At 43.0% G+C, this 22,063-nt stretch overlaps 1 protein-coding gene across 1 annotated transcript in view; it reads right to left on the bottom strand.

Annotated features, from left to right (window-relative positions):
• Nucleotides 1–22,063, bottom strand: part of DIPK1C (divergent protein kinase domain 1C) — a 147,851-nt gene that overhangs the window by 57,515 nt on the left and 68,273 nt on the right. The window lies entirely within an intron of this gene.

The raw sequence follows: 22,063 nt of genomic DNA, 5'->3' as shown, positions 1-22,063 counted from the left end.
CAAACACAGATATACACTGAATTAAAATCTCTCTGCATCTTCTTGAAGTCTGGTTTGGCTCCTTTCACTGAGACTTCTCATTTTTTTAAGCTCAATACAACCTGCTGTCCAGCAAAGGCTGTGCACTCTATGCCAACTCTCTGCTATAAAAATACTAAAGGAAAGGAAAGTCCACAGCAACCAGGTATGAACATGCATCTTCTAACCTGCTAGTAAAATGTAGAATCTAAATGCTATAGAACAGGAATCTCCAAAATGTATAAACAAAGGGCCAGTTTACTGTCCTTTAGACTTTAGGTGGGTGGACTATAGACAGTGGGAGTAGACAATTCCCCGAGTCAGTGGGAGCAAACAATAGCTTATGCTTGGTGGTCAGTGGGAGTGAAAAAAATTACATAACACCTGTGGTCAGTAGGATGATGAACAGTGCCCCATCATTTGTATTAGTAAAAGAAATCATGCCTCAACATTGGTGTCAGTGGGAGGAACAGTACCCCGATAATGTTATCAGTGGGAGGAATTATGCTCCACTGTTAGCGTCAATGGGAGGAATAATAACCCACTGCTAGTGTCAGCAGAAGAAATGGTGCCTCATTGTTGGTGTCCATAGAAGAAATTATGCCCAAGGGCTGGAAAAAGTCAAAGGGCTGCAGTTAGAAGACTACTGCTATAGAATCACAATCATTGTTCCTCTCTCCAGTTTTATTTTATATGCCCTCCAATTGACCCTCATTTAAAGGAATGTTTCCTTATTTGCAGCCAGTGCCTTTATTCCTCCTTGTTCTTCAGCTGTTCCTTTTTTTGTTTGTTTTGATGTTTAAACCTCTATAAAATAATATACTATTAAACTCAAAATGTTATTCTACACTGGACTTTTCATTAAACATCTAAATTATTGTACCTATCACTTTGAAAAGTAAGTATTAAGGAAAAGTAATGGTGAAACAAATGCCTATAGTTCTAACATTTTTACACATGAATTCTTCACGGTCTGAGTAATTGGGGGCAATGCAGGGAGTGTGTCCTTTTGCTGCATAGTTTGCACTGAAAGGTTTCCCTCTTTCTCATCTCAGAAAGCTGGAAGGTATGGTTTTATAATTTGAGTCCAAAAAATATATACTGAGGGTCACCCAGATTTTCCTACTATACCAATTACATGAATCAACTGTGTTCACCATGTTCTCTATGGAACACTATGGAGAAACCTTTAAAGTGGACCTACCATAAAAATGAATTGCTGAGGAATGGAACATTAAAAAATTATTTTTATTTTTTTTTTTTTTTTTTTTTTTTACTTTTTTGCCAAGAATAGAGAGCTGTGCCTCTCAATCTCCCTACTGAGACTAAACATGATCTTGGTTACTAGAGCTGTGGGTTTTTCATGTCAAATGCTTTTAGTCAGAAAGACCCTGTCTGGAAGACATGCAGTGAAATAACATTATCACCAAAACACAACCAGAAAAGTTGACACTATAAGCAAGTATGACCACTCCCAGATACATAAATAATTACAAACTATACATAGAAGCAAGATTTATAAAATATGAGCACACACTGATAAGAGTATTTTTTTTTAATCCTTTGTTTAGCAAAGAAGCATCCAACAAACCACATCCAAACGTGAACCACAAACATAGTTTGCAAACTATAGAGAGCCCCACTGGCATCATGTGCAAAATAGCAACATCAAAGTGTCCATGACGAGAAAACCGGACCACATCAAGTCCAGAATTCAGCAGTGTAGAGAGAGCACCCCACCATTCAGAATGTGACAACATTAAACCTTGGTATAATAACACATGATAAGAGTATTTTTTATAATAAACTCTAAATCCATAAACATCCTTTTTTAAAGTAGAACTAAAGGCAAAAGGTTTTTTTTTTTTTTCATTTTGGATAGAGTAAGGGAGGTTTATAACCTCTGACAGTATTTTTTTTTTTTTTTTTTTGCCATCTGTGTTCTATTGGGGATATTTCCCTTCACTTCCTGTCCCATAGCCAAAACAGGAATTAAGAGGCAATCCCTGTAAAATGAGGAAATCCCAGCGTGTTACCAGGGTCATCAGAACTAGTATCTCCATTGGAAGACTTCCCCACTATTACTGTTCTGATGTCAACCCAAAATTTTAGATTTTCTTTTACTTTCACTTTTGATGATAACAGTAAATAGGACAAATAAAGAGGGTGAATCTTACTAATGGAGACACAGACAGCAATAAAAACTGAGAGGTGTTCTAATCCCTCTCCACTCTACACAAAACTAAAAAAGCAAATGCCTTTAGTTATACAGTTGTGCTCATAAGTTTACATACCCTGGCAGAATTGATGATTTCTTTTTTCTTTTCTTTTTTTTTCCATTTTTCAGAGAATATGAATGATAACACAAAAACTTTTCTTTCACTCATGGTTAGTGTTTGGCTGAAGCCATTTATTATCAGTCAACTGTGTTTACTCTTTTTAAATCATAATGGCAACAGAAACTACCCAAATGACCCTGATTAAAAGTTTACATACCCCAGTTCTTAATAACATGTATTTCCCCCCTTTAGCATCAATGACAGCTTGAAGTCTTTTGTGGTATTTGTGGATGAGGCTCTTTATCTTGATAGATGGCAACGCTGCCCCTTCCTCTTGGCAAAAAGCCAAGTTCCTGTAAATTCTTGGGCTGTCTTGCATGAACTGCAATGTCTGAGATCTCCCTGGAGTGGCTCAATGATATTGAGGTCAGGAGACTGAGATGGCCACTCCAGAACCTTCACTTTATTCTGCTGTAGCCAGTGACAGGTCGACTTGGCCTTGTGTTTTGGATCATTGTCATGTTGGAATGTCCAAGTACGTCCCATCCGCAGCTTCCTGGCTGATAAATGCAAATGTTCCTCCAGTATTTTTTGATAACATACTGCATTCATCTTGCCATCGATTTTGACCAAATTTCCTGTGCCTTTGTAGCGCACACATCCTCAAAACATCAGCGATCCACCTCCGTGTTTCACAGTAGGAATGGTGTACCTTTCATCATAGGCCTTGTTGACTCCTCTCCAAATGTAGTGTTTATGGTTGTGGCCAAAAAGCAAAATTTTGGTCTCATCACTCCAAATGACTTTGTGCCAGAAGGTTTGAGGCTTGTCTCTGTGCTGTTTGGCATATTGTAAGCGGGATACTTTGTGGCATTTGCGTAGTAATGGCTTTCTTCTGGCAACTCGACCATGCAGCCCATCTTTCTTCAAAGGCCTCCTTATTGTTCATCTTGAAACAGCCACACCACATGTTTTCAGAGAGGCCTGTATTTCAACTGAAGTTATTTGTGGGTTTTTCTTTGCATCCTGAACAATTTTCCTGGCAGTTGTGGCTGAAATATCAGTTGGTCTACCTGACCGTGATTTGGTTTCAACAGAACCTCTCATTTTCCACTTCTTGATTAGAGTTTGAACACTGCTGATTGACATTCTCAATTTCTTGGATAACTTTTTATATCCCTTTCCTGTTTTATACAGTTAAACTACCTTTTCCCGCAGATCCTTTGACAATTCTTTTGCTTTCCCCATGACTCACAATCCAGAAACGTCAGTGCAGCACTGGACGAAAGATGCAAGGATCTGTCAGGAGTCCAGAAACTCATTGACCTTTTATACTAACACACTAATTACAAGCAAACAGATCACAGGTGAGGATGGTTACCTTTAAAAGCCATTCAAACCGCTTTGTGTCAACTTGTGTGCATGTTATCAGGCCAAAATCACCAGGATATGTAAACTTTTGATCAGGGTCATTTGGGTAGTTTCTGTTATGATTATGATTTAAAAAGAGTAAATACAGTTGATTGATAATAAATGGCTTCAGCCAAACACTAACCATGAGTGAAAGAAAAGTTTTTGTGTTATCATTCATATTCTCTGAAAAATGGCCAAGAAATCATCAATTCTGCCAGGGTATGTAAACTTATGAGCACAACTGTACTTTAAGAAAGAGTGGGAAGGTTACAACTTTTGTCAGATTTTAACTGCTGTCAGTTACTGCATTGGAGAGAACACTTCCTGTTCTATTTGACATATTTAACCTAAAGTGTTTAGGTTACTAGGCGTTACTAGATCTACTGATTACTAACAATACAGACCTGATCACGTATGTGGAAATACGGAGCAATTTAGGAAACAGCGATCACAGGTCAATTGGCTTCAGTATAAATCACACAAATAGGAAACACAAGGGGAACACAAAGACACTGAATTTCAAAAGAGCCAACTTCCCTAAACTACGAACCTTGCTAGAAGATATAAATTGGGATAAAATCTTAGAAACAAAGAACATGATGGGTTTGCTTTAAGAGCATATTAAATAAGGGCATTAGCCAGTGCTTTCAATTGGGAAATACATTTAAAAGAGCGAACAAAAGTCCTGGATGACTTGAGACCCCATTCACACAGGGACGACTTGTCAGGCGACCTAGTACATGGATTGAAAACTGGCTACAAGGGCGAGTTCAGAGGGTGGTGATAAATGGGGAATACTCGGAATGGTCAGGGGTGGGAAGTTGGGTTCCCCAGGGTTCTGTGCTGGGACCAATCCTGTTTAATTTGTTCATAAACGACCTGGAGGATGGGGGAAACAGCTCAATCTCTGTATTTGTGAACAACACTAAGCTAAACAGAGCAATAACGTCTCTGCAGGATGTGGAAACCTTGCAAGAAGATCTGAACAAATTAATGGGATGGGCAACTACATGGCAAATGAGGTTTAATGTAGAAATATGTAAAATAATGCATTTGAGTGGCAAAAATATGAATGCAATCTATTCACTAGGGGGAGAACCTCTGGGGGAATCTAGGATGGAAAAGGACCAGGGGATCCTAGTAGATGATAGCCTCAGCAATGGCATGCAATGCCAAGCTGCTGCTAACAAAGCACACAGAATATTGGCATGCATTAAAAAGGGGATTAACTCTAGAGATAAAGCGAAAATTCTCCCACTCTACAAGACTTTGGTCCGACCTCACCTGGAGTATGCTGTCCAGTTCTGGGCACCAGTCCTCAGGAAGGATGTACTGGAAATGGATCGAGTACAAAGAAGGGCAACAAAGCTAATAAAGGGTCTGGAGGACATTAGTTATGAAGAAAGGTTGCGAGCACTGAACTAATTCTCTCTGAAGAGACGCTTGAGAGGGGATATGATTTTGATTTACAAATTCCATACTGGTGAACCCACAATAGGGACAAAACTTGTTCGCGGAAGGGAGTTCAATAAGACACGTGGCCACTCACTAAAATTAGGAGAAAAAAGGTTTAAGAATTCTCTTCCACAGGCGGTGGTTTCAGCAGGGGGGGGGGGGGCATCGATAGTTTAAAAAAACTATTAGATAGGCACCTGAACGATCATAACATACAGGGATTTACAATGTAATACTGACAAATAATCTCACACATAAGTTGGACTTGATGGACTTGTGTCTTTTTTCAACCTCACCTATGTAACTATGTAACATTAAATATTACAGGCATTCTAACCCATCCCTTCCCTGCTAGAAAATGTTTTAGGGCTATGTTGGTGTTACAGCTAAGCGCTTAAAATCTGAATGTCATCAACTGTCCCAGTCAAAGCCCAGGCCTCCATCAAACTGAGAATCACTGGCAAGACTTGCTCTTCACCAACAATCCTCAACCTGACAGAGCAATTGTACCAACAAGAATGGCCAAAAATTCTGGATTGAGGTGTGCAATACTGGAAAAGACATACTCCAAAAGCCTTATATCTAGGACCGCATTTTCAGGTCGATCAATTTAACCATCACATTGTCTGCATTTTAGTTTGGTGAACTTTTGTGTTGCAATGGGGGGGATTTACTAAAACTGGAGCACTCCGAATTTGGTGCACCCGTGCATAATAGCCAATCAGCTTCTAACTTTAGCTTGTTCAATTAAGCTTTGACAATAAAACCTGGAAGTTGATTGTTTTTTATTCAGAACTGCACCAGATTCTGTGTGCACTAGTTTTAGTAAATCCCCCCCCCCCCCGTTATAACTTTTTTTGCATCTATAAAGTGTTAAGCATGTACAAAACACACTTAAACCCATTTTATTTCAAGGTTGTACAGAACTCCATCTACCAACTCTGGAATCCCCATTAATATGCATACATTTTTTAATGCCTGACTGGTGCATCAAAGTTATATAGTGAGACCTAAAGGACCAATACTATGCTCCTTAGCAGTATTTTCACTAATAGGTTTTTACATAGCATGTGCCTAGCACTCATTAACAGCATGAAAAATAGCACTCCAAGCCATGCAAAATCAAATTTGTTATTGCTGTAGAAATTCAAGCCTTTAAGTAATAAAGACAAAGGGGTTAATTTACTAAAGTCAAATAAAATGTGCACTTTGCAAAGTGCAGTTGCACTCTGCAAAAGCAGTTGCTCCAGATCTTAGTAAATGAGCAGAAGCTCTGCTGACTTCCATCATCCAATCACGTGCAAGCAAAAATGCATTTTTTTTTATTTTCCTTGCACGTGATTGGGTATTCTTTGCAAAATGAATCTTTATCTCATTGACTAAGCTCTGGAACAACTGCTCTTGCAGAGTGCAACTGCACTTTGCAAAGTACACAATCTATTTGCCTTTAGTAAATCAACCCCAAAGTGTGCTCCAAGATAACCCCACAAAGCTGTTAGGCCTGTTTCACAGGGGCTTGAGCTTGTATAAGAGGGGTGTGAACAGCAAGCTTGACAAAGCTTTGGCAGAGCTTTGTTGAGGTATTTAAAGTACCATTCAACTCCAGTTTGTAAATGTTAAACATAGATCCTAATGGAAATTTTGATTGCCACTTTTACTGCTTAAGGACCAGCCGTCACAGTTTTACTGTGGCAGGTTGGCTCTCCTTGGCGAACCGCCGTCATTGTACGTCAGGTGCTTAAAGACCACTAGGAAGCGCGCGATGTCTGCCAGCCACCCATGATCGCTCCTGAGAGAGACAGAACGGGGATCTGTCAATGTAAACAGACAGATCTCCATTCTGTCACGGGAGGATAGACAGATCAGCTGTTCCTAGTGATTAGGAACAGCGATTTGTCTCCTCCTCCAGTCACTACACTCCCCCCACAGTTAGAAACACCTCCCTAGGGAACACTTAACCCCTTGATCGCTCCCTAGTGTTAACCCCTTCCATGCCAGTAACATTTATACAGTAATCAGTGGCTATTTTTAGCACCGATTGTTGTATAAATGTCACTGGTCCCAAAAAAGTGTCAAAAGTGTCCGACCTGTCCGCTGCAATGTCGCAGTCCCGCTAAAAATCGCTGATCACCGTCATTACCAGTAAAAAAAATAAAATAAATAAAAATGTAATAAATCTTGCCCCTATTTTGTAGACGCTATAACTTTTGCGCAAACCAATCAATATACGCTTATTGCGATTTTATTTTTACCAAAAATATGTAGAAGAATACATATCGTTGTCTCATGGCATTGGGACACTGACTATCCAAGCCCCCATTACCCTTCTGGCAGGGTTTGGGCCTAATTTATAACTGATGCTGTGACGCTATCGTTTTGCCTCAAGTTTTCACCGGACTCTTTTAATTTTGTTTTTCTGATTCAATATTCGTTTTTTTTTTTTTGGCAGTATGGCTGGAGCGGCTGCACTTCGCCTCCACCAGTCTCGGAGTGGTATTTTTCCCCACTCGGAGAGGACTCCACAACCCACTTGTTTGGGGTTTTACTCCTTGGGAAAAACTTGCAGGGGGTGGTGCAGCGCCCCCTCCCCCTGCAAGGGAACTTAGATTGATCTTAGGCTACATGACGAATGTGTGTTTTGTTATAATTATTTTTTACATTGTTCTTGACATGTCCTGTCTCTTCTTCTCAGGTATGACCTTTCCCCACTGCCTCCTTCCCCCCTCTCACCCCTCCTCAGGGTCACTCAGACGCCCGACAACACGACTACAGTCTAGGGTCCAAAACTCCCCGGCTATGAAGGTTTGGACACATAACCAATTCTTGAAGTCTCAGGTAAGCATTATTATATGATGCGCCTATCCCCCTCTCTGATCCATGCAATCTGACACACTCACTCCTCCTCCCCCCCTCTGTATAGCTACGCACAATGTGCAAGGGATGAATTCTCCGGTCAAAAGACATAAACTATTTAATCACTACAAATCACAAAAAATCGCAGTCCTTTTATTACAAGAAACACATTTCCCGTCCTCTTACAACCCCTCCTTCTTACACAGGAACTACCCCCAGTTTTTTCTCTCCAAAGCTGACAACAAAACTAAGGGGGTTTCCATCTGTTTTGCAAAACACCTTAAGTTTTCCCCCTCCGAAGTCATTAAGGACCAAGCAGGCAGGTTTATCTTAGTAAAAAGTACGATTGAGGGAGCATTGTACTCCTTTATTTCTTATTATGCCCCAAACAAAGGTCAGGCTTCCTTTTTCTCCGCTATGATGTCCACACTAGGTCCGCAACTGGAGGGAAAAATAATAATGGGCGGAGACACAAACCTCCCTTTTGATCTCTCACTGGACAAATCGGGGCCTGGCCCCTCTCGGTCTAGGAAACCTCCAAAACAGAGTACTAGGATAGCCTCCACACTGTGTTCGCTAGGCCTTGTGGACATTTGGAGAGAAATTAATCCCAGATCCAAAGATTACACACACTATTCGGCCCCCCATCACCTCCACACCAGAATTGATCATATCTTTATTCAATCCCACAACATCCCCTCGGCTACTAAAGCGGTCATCAGGGACACCACCATCTCAGATCACTCTTTGGTCCTTTTATATATGCAACAATCTCCCAACCCAGGCAAAAAATTCATATGGCGCCTCAACGAAGGGCTTTTCGATCCAATTCAATGGACGATCCTAGCGAAGGAAATACAGGAATACTTCCGTTTAAACAATACTGGGGAGGTCTCTCCGGAAACATTGTGGGCAGCCCACAAAGCAGTACTCAGAGGAAAGATCATTCAATTCACCTCCCGCTTTAAAAAAGAACGCACAGTAGACATCAATAATCTCCGGTTAAAATTCCAATACCTGAGTAGGGCTCATAAAAGGAGCCCTACCAGGGAGTCTCTGGAAGCCCTGGAATCAACACGGACATCCTTAAACCTAGCACTCACCACCGAAGCCGAGAAACACCTTCGTTGGTCAGGAGCTCGCTTCTACTATCAAACTAATAAAATAGGAGCTAAGTTAGCAGCCAAATTGTCTCCAAGACTGCGATCCTTCACCTTCCCCAAAATTCGCACTCGAATGGGAGAACTCTCTCAAAACCCAAGCCGCATTATGGAAACATTTCATGATTTCTATACCTTGTTATATAAAAAAGAGCAAGCAGCACCTCGCCACCCCATTTCGGATTTCCTGAACAGCCTCCCTCTTCCCAAATTATCCCCTGAACATTCGGAGCTCCTAGATGAACCGATTTCAGAATCGGAAGTTCTCGGGGTGATTAAGCACCTTAAACAAAACTTAGCCCCGGTTTTTCCGTCGGGTATTACAAAAAATTTGGCCCTATATTAACCCCGTACTTGGTCAGGTTCTTCAACTCTCTCAGGTCTGGTTCTCCCTTGGATAAAGCCCTAAACCTTGCATTCATATTGGTCATTCCGAAACCCGATAAAGATACCTCCTTGGTCTCCAATTACTGTCCTATCTCTTTAATCAACAACGATCTAAAATTTTTAACAAAAGTTCTATCCAATAGACTAGCGTCTTGCATAGCTCTTTACATTCATAAGGACCAGGTGGGCTTCATCCCGGGGAGACAAGGACCTGACCAGATTAGAAGAGCAGTTGACATCATCTCCCTTCTCAATTCTCAATGGGATGGGGGTCCCCAACAAAACGGTTATTTGTTATCGATCGACTTGCAAAAAGCTTTTGACACAGTAACCTGGCCATATCTATTTAGTGTCTTAGAGCGCTGGGGTTTTGGTCCACGTTTCTTGGGCACACTACGTGCCCTGTACTCTGACCCAAGTGCACAGGTCAGACTGCAGGGCTATTATTCTGAACTGCTAGCTATAGAAAAGGGAACTAGACAGGGGTGTCCTCTTTCCCCCCTTTTCTTCGCTATAGCAATGGAGTCATTGGCTATTGCTATTAGAAACCACCCTGATATTAAGGGGGTGTTATGTGGTAAACAAGAGCATAAATGCACACTTTTTGCTGATGATTTGCTGCTTTTTGTAACCTCCCCTCTGATTTCTACACCTAACATTTTCTCCCTGCTTGATAAGTTCGGTGAGGTATCCGGCCTTCGAGTTAATGTCTCCAAATCATCAGCCTTGAACATTACGGTCTCCCCCAATGTTTTAAGTAGCTTACAAAATCATTTCCCGTTTACCTGGAACGCGGCTTCCTATCCTTACTTAGGGGTCAATCTCTCCGCTAGTATAGCCTCGCTCTACTCATCTAATTACCCGGCCATCTTCCGCAAACTGATATCTGACCTCTCCCTTTGGAATAAGCATAACCTATCCTGGCTAGGCCGTATTAATGCAGTCAAAATGACCCTCCTCCCCCGCATACTTTACTTATTTAGGTCCCTACCCATCCCTATCCAGAAATCGCAAATACAGCTGCTCCAATCTAAAATTGTAAAATTTATTTGGGGTTTGAAGGGTAGTCGTTGCTCACAGAACATCCTATTCCGGCTTAAATCGCAAGGTGGTCTAGCCTTACCTAACATCTGGTGGTATTACCAGGCCGCTCAGTTGGCCCAGATTTCCATTGTGTATTCAAAAGGCCCGAAACCAGATTGGGTATCAATAGAACGTCATGCAGTCCCTCTCCACACTATTGACTTTTTGCTTTGGTCCCCAACTAAGCTGAGGCTGCCTATTCTAGCCCCCATGTTATCCCACTCGTTGGCTCTGTGTGACCGACTTCACAGAAATCCCTCCCTGATCTCCGCCCTCAAACCCCTGACACATATATTTCATAATCCCGACTTCCCGCCGGGAATGAATATTCTAGCGTTTAACTGGTGGCTGAATAAGGGCTTACTTAGAATAGGAAATTACTTCACATCCACAGGCCCGTTCTGGCGCTCTGTACTAGTAAGCTTGAGATGCCTCCAGTTGAACGTTTCTGATTTATACAAATACAACATTTCCTTCAATCCATTTGGCCAAATAAATCGGACCCTCCCAAGGTCACTAATTATGAATCATGGTGTGCGGGTGCAACGGATCAGAGAGGGGGGATCTCCATCATTTATGCATCGCTAGCTTCAGTGGTGTCCAAGCCTCCATACGCCATGTCCTGGGAAAGAGACCTTGACATTTCCTGGGAACGGGATAAATGGTTCTCCTGCTTTCAACGCTCCTTTAAAGGAATCTTAAATGTCTCATTGATTGAGGCTAGCATTAAGATACTCATCAGGTGGTATAGGGTCCCCTCTCTTCTTGCAAAGATATACCCAGATGCTTCCCCGTTGTGTTTCCGCATGTGTAACCATATAGGCACATTGTACCATGTATGATGGTCCTGCCCACGAATAAGGAGCTAATGGAACAAAGTTTTCTCAGTGATTCGCAAAGTAACCACCATTCAGATTCCCCAAAATCCAGAGATTGCTCTGCTGAATCTGAAAGTAGATACGGTTGATAAATATACCCAAAAGCTGATCTTTTTTATTTTGCTGGGCACCAAAATTACAATAGCATCTTGTTGGAAAAAACACAGGGTCCCTTTTACAGCGGTGAAGCATAAAATATCCTGGATTATGGCGCAAGAAAAGATAGTAAGCATTATACAAGACAAAGTTCGCCTGTTCGAACTAACCTGGGAGCCCTGGGCCAATTTCTGCCACATCCCCTTATATCCTGGCATCAGCTAACCAGAATAACTTGTGCTCTGAGTGACTCTATTGTTAACCATTCCCACATGCGAATCTTTCCTTCCCTCCCCTCTTCTCCCCCTTTTGGTCTCCCTATCTTAAACCTCGTATTCTCTCATTGAGTCTTGCTGAATCCTCTAAATGTTGGTTTACCCTTAGACTTTAATAGTAACTTATCTTAGAGATGTAGGGAGTTACCTCTACAATCCTTGGGCTCTTCGGAGTCCAGGGTTGCTTAATCGTATAGGCCTCCCCCCAAGCAAGCCAATTTTTCGCAGTGTTTGAGAGGTCACTTGACCATGGGCATTAGTAGGGTAGTGTTTTCAAGTTACCATATTAGTATAAAGTTATAGGGTACGCCCGTTTAGGGCAAACTCGTCTGGGATCTGGGCTTCACACTAGAATTACATGTACTTGTTGTTCCCTTATACCTTCCTTTTTGAAATGTATGCTGCAATTGTAAAAACTAAACTTCTATTAATAAAAATTTATTGAAAGAAGAATACATATCGGCCTAAACTGATAAAGAAATTAAATTTTTACATTTAGAAGAATACATATCGGCCTAAACTGATGAAGAAATTCATTTTTTTACATTTTATTTTTTTGGATATTTATTATAGCAAAAAATAAAAAATATAGTTTTTTTTTCAAAATTGTCAGTCTTTTTTTGTTTATAGCGCCAAAAAAAAAATCAGAGGTGATCAAATACCACCAAAAGAAAGCTCTATTTGTGGGGAAAAAAGGACATAGATTTTGTTTTGGTACAGCGTCGCACGACCGCACAATTGTCAGTTAAAGCAACGCAGTGCCGTATCGCAAAAAATGGCCTGATCTTTAAGGGGGCAAATCCTTCCGGTCCTTAAGTGGTTAAGCAAGCTGCTAGCAGGCTTTCAACAAACTTCAAGAAGTGCTAAAGTGCTTCTCTTTTGTCTAGAAAACTTGTCCCATAATTCTTTCCTAACTTTCTAATAGAAAGAGCATTTACAGCCTCTAAGTCCTAAGAGTTCCTCTTTCCATGCAACAACGAGTCTCCCTCAAACTAAAGTACCTTCTTACAGGGGAAAAATGCACAAGGTACATGTTCAGATTTTCAAGGAAATACATATTACACCTATAGCATTCCTTATTTATTTTACTGTCTTTATGAACATATCTATCCTCTCCCTTGAAGACCACAAAGTTTCCTGTCCAAAGAGCACCAGCTGATGGTTATAAATGGTTTGTTATTTCTTGTATGACCCGTTCCTGGGTCTGATAGTGCTCACTCACAGGCGCAGTCCAGATAACACTTCTGGTTGGCTTTTGTTTACAGAAAGAGCAAAGCCACAGGTAAGTGAAGTTCTAAGTGCTTTTTAATTTTCCTCCAGTGGCAGCTGAAAGCACTTTCCCCAGTGTAATATAGGGATTCTGAAAACTGAACAAGGATCTCCAGTGTTGGTTGCCCAACCCACTCACTGCTATCAAACAAGACTTATGCCGCTTACACACGACCGGACTTTCTGGCAGACTAGGTCCGCCAGTCTTCCAGACGGACTTTCGACGGAGCTACGGCGGACTTCCAAATGAATGGACTTGCCCACACATGGACTAAAGTCCGTTCATTTTGAACGTGATGAGGTACGATGGGACTAGAAAAGAAAGTCAACCTCGCTGCTTTTATCGGCGAGATTGACACCTTGCGAGCCCCGTCGCAGAGCATACCAGGCCCTCAGGTCTGATATGGATTCTAAGGGGGGGTTCCCCCCAAAAACCATACCAGACCCTTATCCAAGCACGCAGCCCGGCTGGTCAGGAAAGGGGGTGGGGACGAGCGAGCGCCCCCCCTCCTGAACCGTACCAGGCCGCATGCCCTCAACATGGGGGGTGGGTGCTTTGGGGGAGGTGGGCCCTGCGGCCCCCCAAAGCACCTTGTCCCCATGTTGATGAGGACAAGGGCCTCTTCCAACCCTGGCCATTGGTTGTCGGGGTCTGCGGGCGGGGGGCTTATTGGAATCCGGGAGCCCCCTTTAATAAGGGGCCCCCAGATCCCGGCCCCACGCCCTATGTGAATGAGTATGGGGTACATCATACCCCTACCCATTCACCAGGGGAAAAAAAGTGTCAATAAAAAACAAACTACACAGGTTTTTAAAGTAGTTTATTAGGCAGCTCCGGGGGTCTTCTTCTGACTTCGGGGGGTCTCTTCCAACTTCTCCGCTCTCTCCGGCCTCTTCTCCTGGTGTCCGGTTCTTATCCCGCTCTTCAGCCTCTTCTCCCGGTGCCTGGTTCTTCTACCGGGCTCCTCCACTATCTTTTATCTTCTGCTCTTTTGCCGCTATTTTGCTAGCTTTGGCCCAGTCTTCTTCATCGTCTTCTTCCCTTTTTTCTTCTTCTGATGTTGAAACGACGCTCTCTCCCACTGTAATGCTGTGTGAGTGGTGTGCAATGACTTATATAGGCATGGGGCGTGGTCACCGGGTGGTGACCCCGCCCCTTATGATGGCACAGTCCCAGCATGCCCCAGGACTGTGACATCATAAGGGGAGGGGTCACTGGGTGGTGACCCCACCCCTTTTTTACGGCACAGTCCCAGCATGTCCTAGGACTGTGACGTTATGAGGGGCTTGGTCACTGGGGAACATCACCCACTGACCATGCTCCATGCCTATATAAGTCATTGCACACCGCTCACACAGCATTACAGTGGGAGATAGCGTCGTGTCAACATCGGAAGAAGAGAAGTGGGAACAAGATGATGGAGAAGACAGGGCCACCGCTAGCAAAAGAGCGGCAAAAGAGCAGAAGATAGCGGAGGCGCCCGGCAGAAGAACCGGAGAGCGTGAGAAGAAGCGGACACCGGGAGAAGAGGCCGGAGAGCGAGAGAGGGACCGGACACCGAGAGAAGAGGCCGGGGAGAGCTGAGAAGTCGGAAGAGACCCCCCTGAAGTCAGAAGAAGACCCCCGGAGCGGCCTAATAAACTACTTTAAAAACCTGTGTAGTGTGTTTTTTATTGACACTTTTTTTCCCCAGGTGAATGGGTAGGGGTATGATGTACCCCATACTCATTCACATAGGGCCGGGATCTGGAGGCCCCCTTATTAAAGGGGGCTCCCGGATTTCCGATAAGCCCCCCGCCCGCAGACCCAGACAACCAACGGCCAGGGTTGTCAGGAAGAGACCCTTGTCCTCATCAGCATGGGTTCAAGGTGATTTGGGGTGGGGGGCCACAGTGTTGAGGGCATGCGGCCTGGTACGGTTCAGGATGGGGGGTGCTCGCTCGTCCCCACCCCCTTTCCTGACCACCCGGGCTGCGTGCTCGGAAAAGGGTCTGGTATGGATCTTGGGGGGACCCCTACGCCATTTTTTCGCCGTAGGGGGTTCCCCTTAAAATTCATACCAGATGACATTGTCGCCTCTTTCTCACGCTCACTGTAATAGGAAAATGTGTTTTCCTATTGCAGCAAGCGCAAGATTATACCCTGTCGCCAAGAACCAGCGCTATAGGATCGCGCTGGAAACATGCTGTAGCTGCCCTTGCATCCCACAGACGAACGGGCTTACCGATAGGAACCGGGTCCGGCGGAGTTCCGGCGGAAAGATTTGAAGCATGTTTCAAATCTAAAGTCCGGTGGATTTTCGATCGAAGTCCGGTGGAAAAGTCCACTCATATGTACGCTGCAATAGAAGACATTCGTCTTTAATAGCGATGGCGAAGGTAAATCTGCTTGCTATGGGTTATTGTATATTTTATGTCATCTGTATTTCTTGAGCTGTCCAATTGCAATAACACTTTATACAGGGACCTACTTATAAAGACTTGTAATATAACTGCAGTTCATTTCATCTCACTTCACCTTATGTTGCCTCTACATGTTTCTCTACAACATAACAGCTTGAAATAGAACATTTTGATGTAAAAATGAAAGGTCAAAAATGAAGTGGGAAAAAGTAGACACATTAACCAAAAGGAAACGTATTCCCTAGCTTCCCCACCAATGAAAATAATTAATTATACCCAGTTAAAGCAAGGAAAAGTATCTACATATTTTTCAGAAGGAAAAAAAATCAGAAAGAGTATATTAACTAAAAAAAAAAAAAAAAATTACATTTTACTTTAAGCCAAGTATGGCAGAACGGAACGAATACATTAAAAACTTAATAAAATGTAATACTGTGACAACCCTGCAACAAACAGAAATACAGTAAAGTAATAACTGCCAATTAAATAACAGTAAATTGAAGAATATAGCTACTATCATTCAAAACTAATCATGCAGAACACGTATAATAAATATAACATGGTATATAAATAATATCAAGGTACATAAATAAATAAACCTAATGACCTAAAGTAAATAAATTGTCCATGTGTAGTTAAATACATCCAGAGTTACGTATTTCTGTTATTTTCATCAATGACTCTAATGCCCCGTACACACGGTCGGATTTTCCGATGGAAAATGTCCGATCGGAGCGTGTTGTCGGAAATTCCGACCGTGTGTGGGCTCCATCGGACATTTCCATCGGATTTTCCGACACACAAAGTTTGAGAGCAGGGGATAAAATTTTCCGACAACAAAATCCGATCGCGTCAATTCCGACCGTGTGTGGCCTGTTAGCGTTCGCAATGGATACAGCACTTTCGTCACGGTGCAATGTTAAAAATGGTTTAATACAGCACACTCTCTTCTTCTTTATAATGTGACAAGAATTAAGTAATTTTGCTGCTCATATTCACACACATTTCTCACAAACTTATTTTTTTGTTTTTTTCTTGGGATTCCCTTAATATATTGTTATTTGTCACATCTGACAGAATGTTTTTTTCTTTTGTTTTTTTTTTTGGCTTAAAGCCATTTTTGGTTTAGATTTTATGTTTGTATTTTTTCCAAGGCTGATCTTTGTTTAATCTTATTTTTATTTTTACTCCAGACTATTTTTGTGTGTGTTTTGTGTGTCAAGTTACCACAACACCATTGATATCTTTTATTATTTAATCTCAAGGAGATTGTTTGTTGTTGGTGTCCCTTGTTAATTTCACATTGTATTTTTGATATGTACCTGAATCCTCACAAACCAACTGTCCTTTTTCAAGTCAAACACACAAAGGCAAGTATAATTCCAAACAAAAATCCTATATTAAGGGCTCAGAACCAAACAAAGAGGGAGGCAACACTGGATCAGCAGGAGAAATTAGCGAAGCCTGGGACCCCCAGGGCAGACAACAATTCTTGAACATCAAAATTGGTGGCCTGAGGAGTCCATATGTAAGGGAGGGCAGTCTGGTCCAGAAGTCGCAGAGATCCGGAAAGCAGCAGATGACATCTGTGTCCCCAGGCTGTGGTACCACAAGAGGCTGCATCTTTTGGCCGACCAGACTGGATCCAAGGTCATCACTTTCTGGTCTTCCTTCCACGCTTCATTCCGGGCTGTGGCTGTGCTGTTGGAGATGTGGCAGGAGGAGGAGTAGGACCTGGAGGAGGAGGAGGACTGGGAGGACCTGGAGGAGAAGGAGGAGGAGGACCTGCAGGAGGAGGAGGAGGACCATCTGTGAGTTCGCAAAGGTGTGTCTGAGATGTAATTTGGCCCCTCATACCTTTATTAAGAGCCTCCAATATGAGCGACTCACACATGAGTTGTTGTCCCTCCTCCATCCTCTGCATTTTTGAGGCAATGATGGCAGCAATGTCCTCTTCCACTGTGTGTTGTGCTCCCGGGGCCTCTGTAGTCCTCCAAAAGAGGCCTATGGCAGCCTCCTCTAGGGCACTCCTCCTCCTGCCACTTTCTCTTTCCAGGTGTAGGGGAGGGACTGGCATATTAGGCAGCCGGCTCGGCCCGGCCACCTCCTGGCTGCAACCTCCCTGTGTATGAAAAAGGGACATGGTTTTAGTTTTTGCATCATCAATCACAATCATAAATTAGTACTCCAAACTAACATCTAGTTAACATCATTGATTGGACAACCTGAACTATTTAGAGGAATGCTATACCTGGCTCAATCTGGGCTCCTCCACATGTTGTTGCCTGGAAGGCCCAGGTTGGGCGTCAGAAGCCTCAGCTGTGGGGGAAGGAAGCGTGGAAGGAAGACTGGAGAGGGATGGCCTGGGTTCAGTCTGGCCTGCCAGAAAATGCAGCCTGTCATAGTACCACATCCTGGGGAGATAGATGTCATCTGCTGCTCCGGATCTCTGCGAATCCTGGACTTTCTGGCGCTCCCTTACATAAGTGCTCCTCAGGCCACCAATTAAGATCTTCAAAAATGTGATGTCTGCCGATCACCTGCTTCACAATTTCCAACAATTTATCCTGCCTTCCTCTTTGTTTGGTTCTTGTAATGTGGGTTGTTGATCTCCCACAGACATGGCAGCTCCCTTAACATATCAATGAATAGTGACATGAAGTCATTATCTTTTAATAAGATATCCATGTTCACTGCAAGACACAACACAAGACAAAGCCTAATGTCAGACAAAACTCTCCTAATCTTGTTACAATATAGGCCTCAATGTAGAAGCAGTATAGGCACAAGGTTGGCTCTTACCTTCGTTCTTACGATCGTCGCGTCCAATGCTCCTTCGTCCGCTCACAGATCGTATGTACTACGCACGCGTGTTACGCTTTATACACACTGCGCATGCGTGTAACTCCGCCCGCCCCTGACTTCTTTCTAGTCTATTCCCTGCCCCTTTTCGTTCGGCGCAGTGGGTGAAGAGCACATGGCGGAGTCAGAGTAGGTGTGTGCTAATTATAGCAAGGAGGAGGAGGAGGAGGAAAGCCCGGATCCGGACACGTCCCGATCCAGAAGGAGACGATTTAAGGCCACAAATATGTCCTTTGGGAAGATGTTGGAGATGGTGGACATCCTGAAGAAGGCCGACTATGACGGGAAGTATGGGCCTTACCCCAACCCCAATATCAGAAAGGCCAAGATCATGGCGAAAGTGGTCAAAAGTCTGCACAGGAATTTCGGGGTACGACGATTGAAAGATCAGCTCAGGAAGCGGTGGTCAGACCTCAAATTAAGAGAGCCCGAGCAGTACCGAAAGATCCGGAGAGTGCTGCAAAAAAGTAAGTAGTTGTGCTGTGTTTCTATTCATTTTGTCTTTATTACGTTCGTGCAGCTCCATATGCTTTTCTTAATTGTACAGTTTAAAATGTTAATTTTAATGTTCATGGGCCCATTATTCGTTCGTATCAAACATTTTTTTTTCTCCCTCTAAAACACCATTGTTTAGGCCATATGCATTTGCCAACATTTTGTAGGGCCTACTTGGATGCAAAATATTTGGTTGTGTAGATGGGTTTGTTATTAGAATGAAATGCAAACTAGATTCTGTGTAAGGAGAGGACACTGAGCAGCTGTTTTCACATCTGGACACTGGAGCACTAGTGTGGGACACAAGAACACCATTTTTATTAGGGGGGGCACACAGGTGCTCCAGTGTATACTATAGGGGGGGGGTCTCCATCTGTGAAGCTTGTACTAAACAGGTAAGTATTGCAGGTTGACAAAGGACAATAAAAAAGCGACATCTTGGAACTCTGCTAAAATTGACAATTGTACCCCACTTCCAAGCAATGTTTCCTATTTATAGTTCTGCCATCAAATCACTGTGTGCTAATTCTACCATTTTTGTTTTACATAGGGGAGAAAAGACTCGGAGGACACCCCTCATCCGAGGAGACCAGAGACCCCCCACCTGTGGAAGAAGGTGAAATACCCCCAACCCAAGTGGAGCAGGAGGATGAAGAAGATGTGGTTGAAATTGGCACCACAACAGGTGAGTGTCTGCGACCACAGACTCAGGTAAGACATGGATGCTGGCAGATTTTTGATACCTGTTTTTGTTTGGTTTCTCTCTTTTTAGGTGATCGTGATGTTAGGGATCGAGATCCTTTCACATCAGAAAGTGCCCAGATCCTGATCGGGGAGATCATGGGGTGTAATTTAAAATTGGAAAACATCAAGACAAAAATCAATGATGTGATTCAAAAAAATAATAACATCATTGATGTTTTGGGGCGAATTTAATACCCCACAAAATCACTTTTGTTTTTGTGTAGTACAATGTTAAAAATTTTTTTGCAATGTTTCGAAAATCCAAATTTGGAGGATGCACACAGTGTGCCAACATGTGCTATCTGCCATCACGGGAGATCAATGGACGCGTTTTGGGGGTGCAAACCCTTCCTCAATAATAAAGTAGCTGTGAGGAAGGGGTTGCTCCCCCAAAACACGTTCCTTGATCCCCCGTGATGGCAGCTAGCACATGTTGACATTCGTAAATTGGTGTGCATCTTCCAAATTTGGCTTTTCAAGGGGTGATTTGACCCCATCTGAAAGCAATATCAAACACAGTTCCTAAATACTCATGTCTGATATTGCCTTCAAGTATTACCATATGTGAACTTTGTAAGTTCAAGTTTTTTGTCTTTCTTGCTGGTTTTACACAGGCCTGTTTTATCGTAAATGGACATTTCTATTTTTGATAATGCCACCCCAAAAATTGTTATACAACAAACATGTTGGTTTGTTTTAAAAACCTTTTCTAAATGCACATGTGATTGTGCAGGTATTAAAAAGTTTGTTAATCAAGAATGTGTGGTTTATTGTCTCAACACTACAACACTTTTGTGGTGATGTAATTGCTGTTTTCGGATAAAATGGTGGTTATTTCCTAATGGCAAATCCTCTTTGCACTACAAGAGCATTTTCATTGCAGTTTCAAGAGCACTAGTAGTATAAAAAGTGTATACGCCTTTAGTAAATAACAGCCAACAGTGCTTTGTATAAGGTTACACAATCACGCCATTTTCAGGACTCCCCACATTGCTGTCAGGCTCAGCTAAAACAAACACAAGCAGTAAATGTCCACAACGAATTTCTTTTTTTTGCTTTTTTTATTTGAAAAAGGCTTCACAAATTTGCAGGCATATTGATGGCCCCCCTACCCGCAAAGAACTCCAGGTATCGTAACCAGACATCACGGGCACTCAGGGAGGGCAAGCCAGGACGGCCGCTTTCAAGTGTTGTTTCAGGGATCACTCCGGCCTCAGGCCCAAATGAGCCAGCATAGTTGGCCGAATGTTTCCGTAAAAAGTTATGGAGAATACAGCACGCCATGATTATATGATTAAGTTTATACTCCGCCATATGGATAGGTGTCAGAAATAGGCGGAACCGGCTGGCCAGGATTCCAAATGTGTTCTCCACCACTCTTCGGGCTCTGGCCAGCCGGTAATTAAAAACCCTCTGTTCCGGGGTGAGGGTCCTCATCGGGAATGGCCGCATAAGATGGTCCCCCAGTGCAAACGCTTCATCAGCAACGAACATAAATGGGAGTCCTTCCACATTGTCCTCTGGAGCTGGCAAGTCCAAGCTGCCATTCTGGAGACGCCTGTAGAACTCCGTCTGGGCGATGACTCCACCATCGGACATCCGGCCATTCTTCCCCACGTCCACATACAAGAAGTCATAATTAGCCGACACCACCGCCAACATCACAATACTATAGAACCCCTTATAGTTGAAATAGTACGACCCCGAGTTGGGTGGTGGGATGATGTGGACGTGTTTCCCATCAATTGCCCCTCCGCAGTTAGGAAAGTCCCACCGCTGGGCAAAGTGGGAGGCCACAGTCTGCCATTCCTGTGGTGTGGAAGGAAACTGTTGAGGAAAAAAAATAAATATTAATATTTTTGCTCAGAAACATGGCAAGCAGATTAGGCACAAACATTCTGGGGCAACCTCCAGATAGCATTTATTAAGGGGAATTTAACAACACCAAAGTATAAGGTACACCTATCATATTCCCCCTCCCCCCCCCCCATGGGCCATTTCTGACATTATAGGGGGGGGTGGAATCGTGGACAGGTAACCCTCTTCACTTCATTGAGAGATGAATGCCTAAATACAGGGTATTACTTGGAACAGCCCCTCCTTAGTTACACTATTGGCAGCCCACTGGAAAGGTAAGTAGTGTCATAATACAAAGATATAAATACACACTGTACACATTTGAGCACATTTGGACATTCTGCTATTACCTATCAAGATAATAATAGGATCTAAAACGTTTAAACACTACCATTGGTAAGTATACAGGCAGGCCCTTGCACTACATGCTTTGGGGAATTCATCCATAAATCTGACCACAAAAGAGATGGGTATAGTGTGTATGGGTTTGCAAAGTCAGCAGATAGATGATTGAGGATAGATAGAGAATTGGGATC

The sequence above is a fragment of the Aquarana catesbeiana genome, linkage group LG05 (assembly GCF_042186555.1).
Source record: "Aquarana catesbeiana isolate 2022-GZ linkage group LG05, ASM4218655v1, whole genome shotgun sequence".
NCBI lineage: Eukaryota > Metazoa > Chordata > Amphibia > Anura > Ranidae > Aquarana > Aquarana catesbeiana.
The sequence above is the reverse complement of the archived record's forward strand: the minus strand, read 5'-3'. Positions and strand labels throughout refer to the sequence as shown.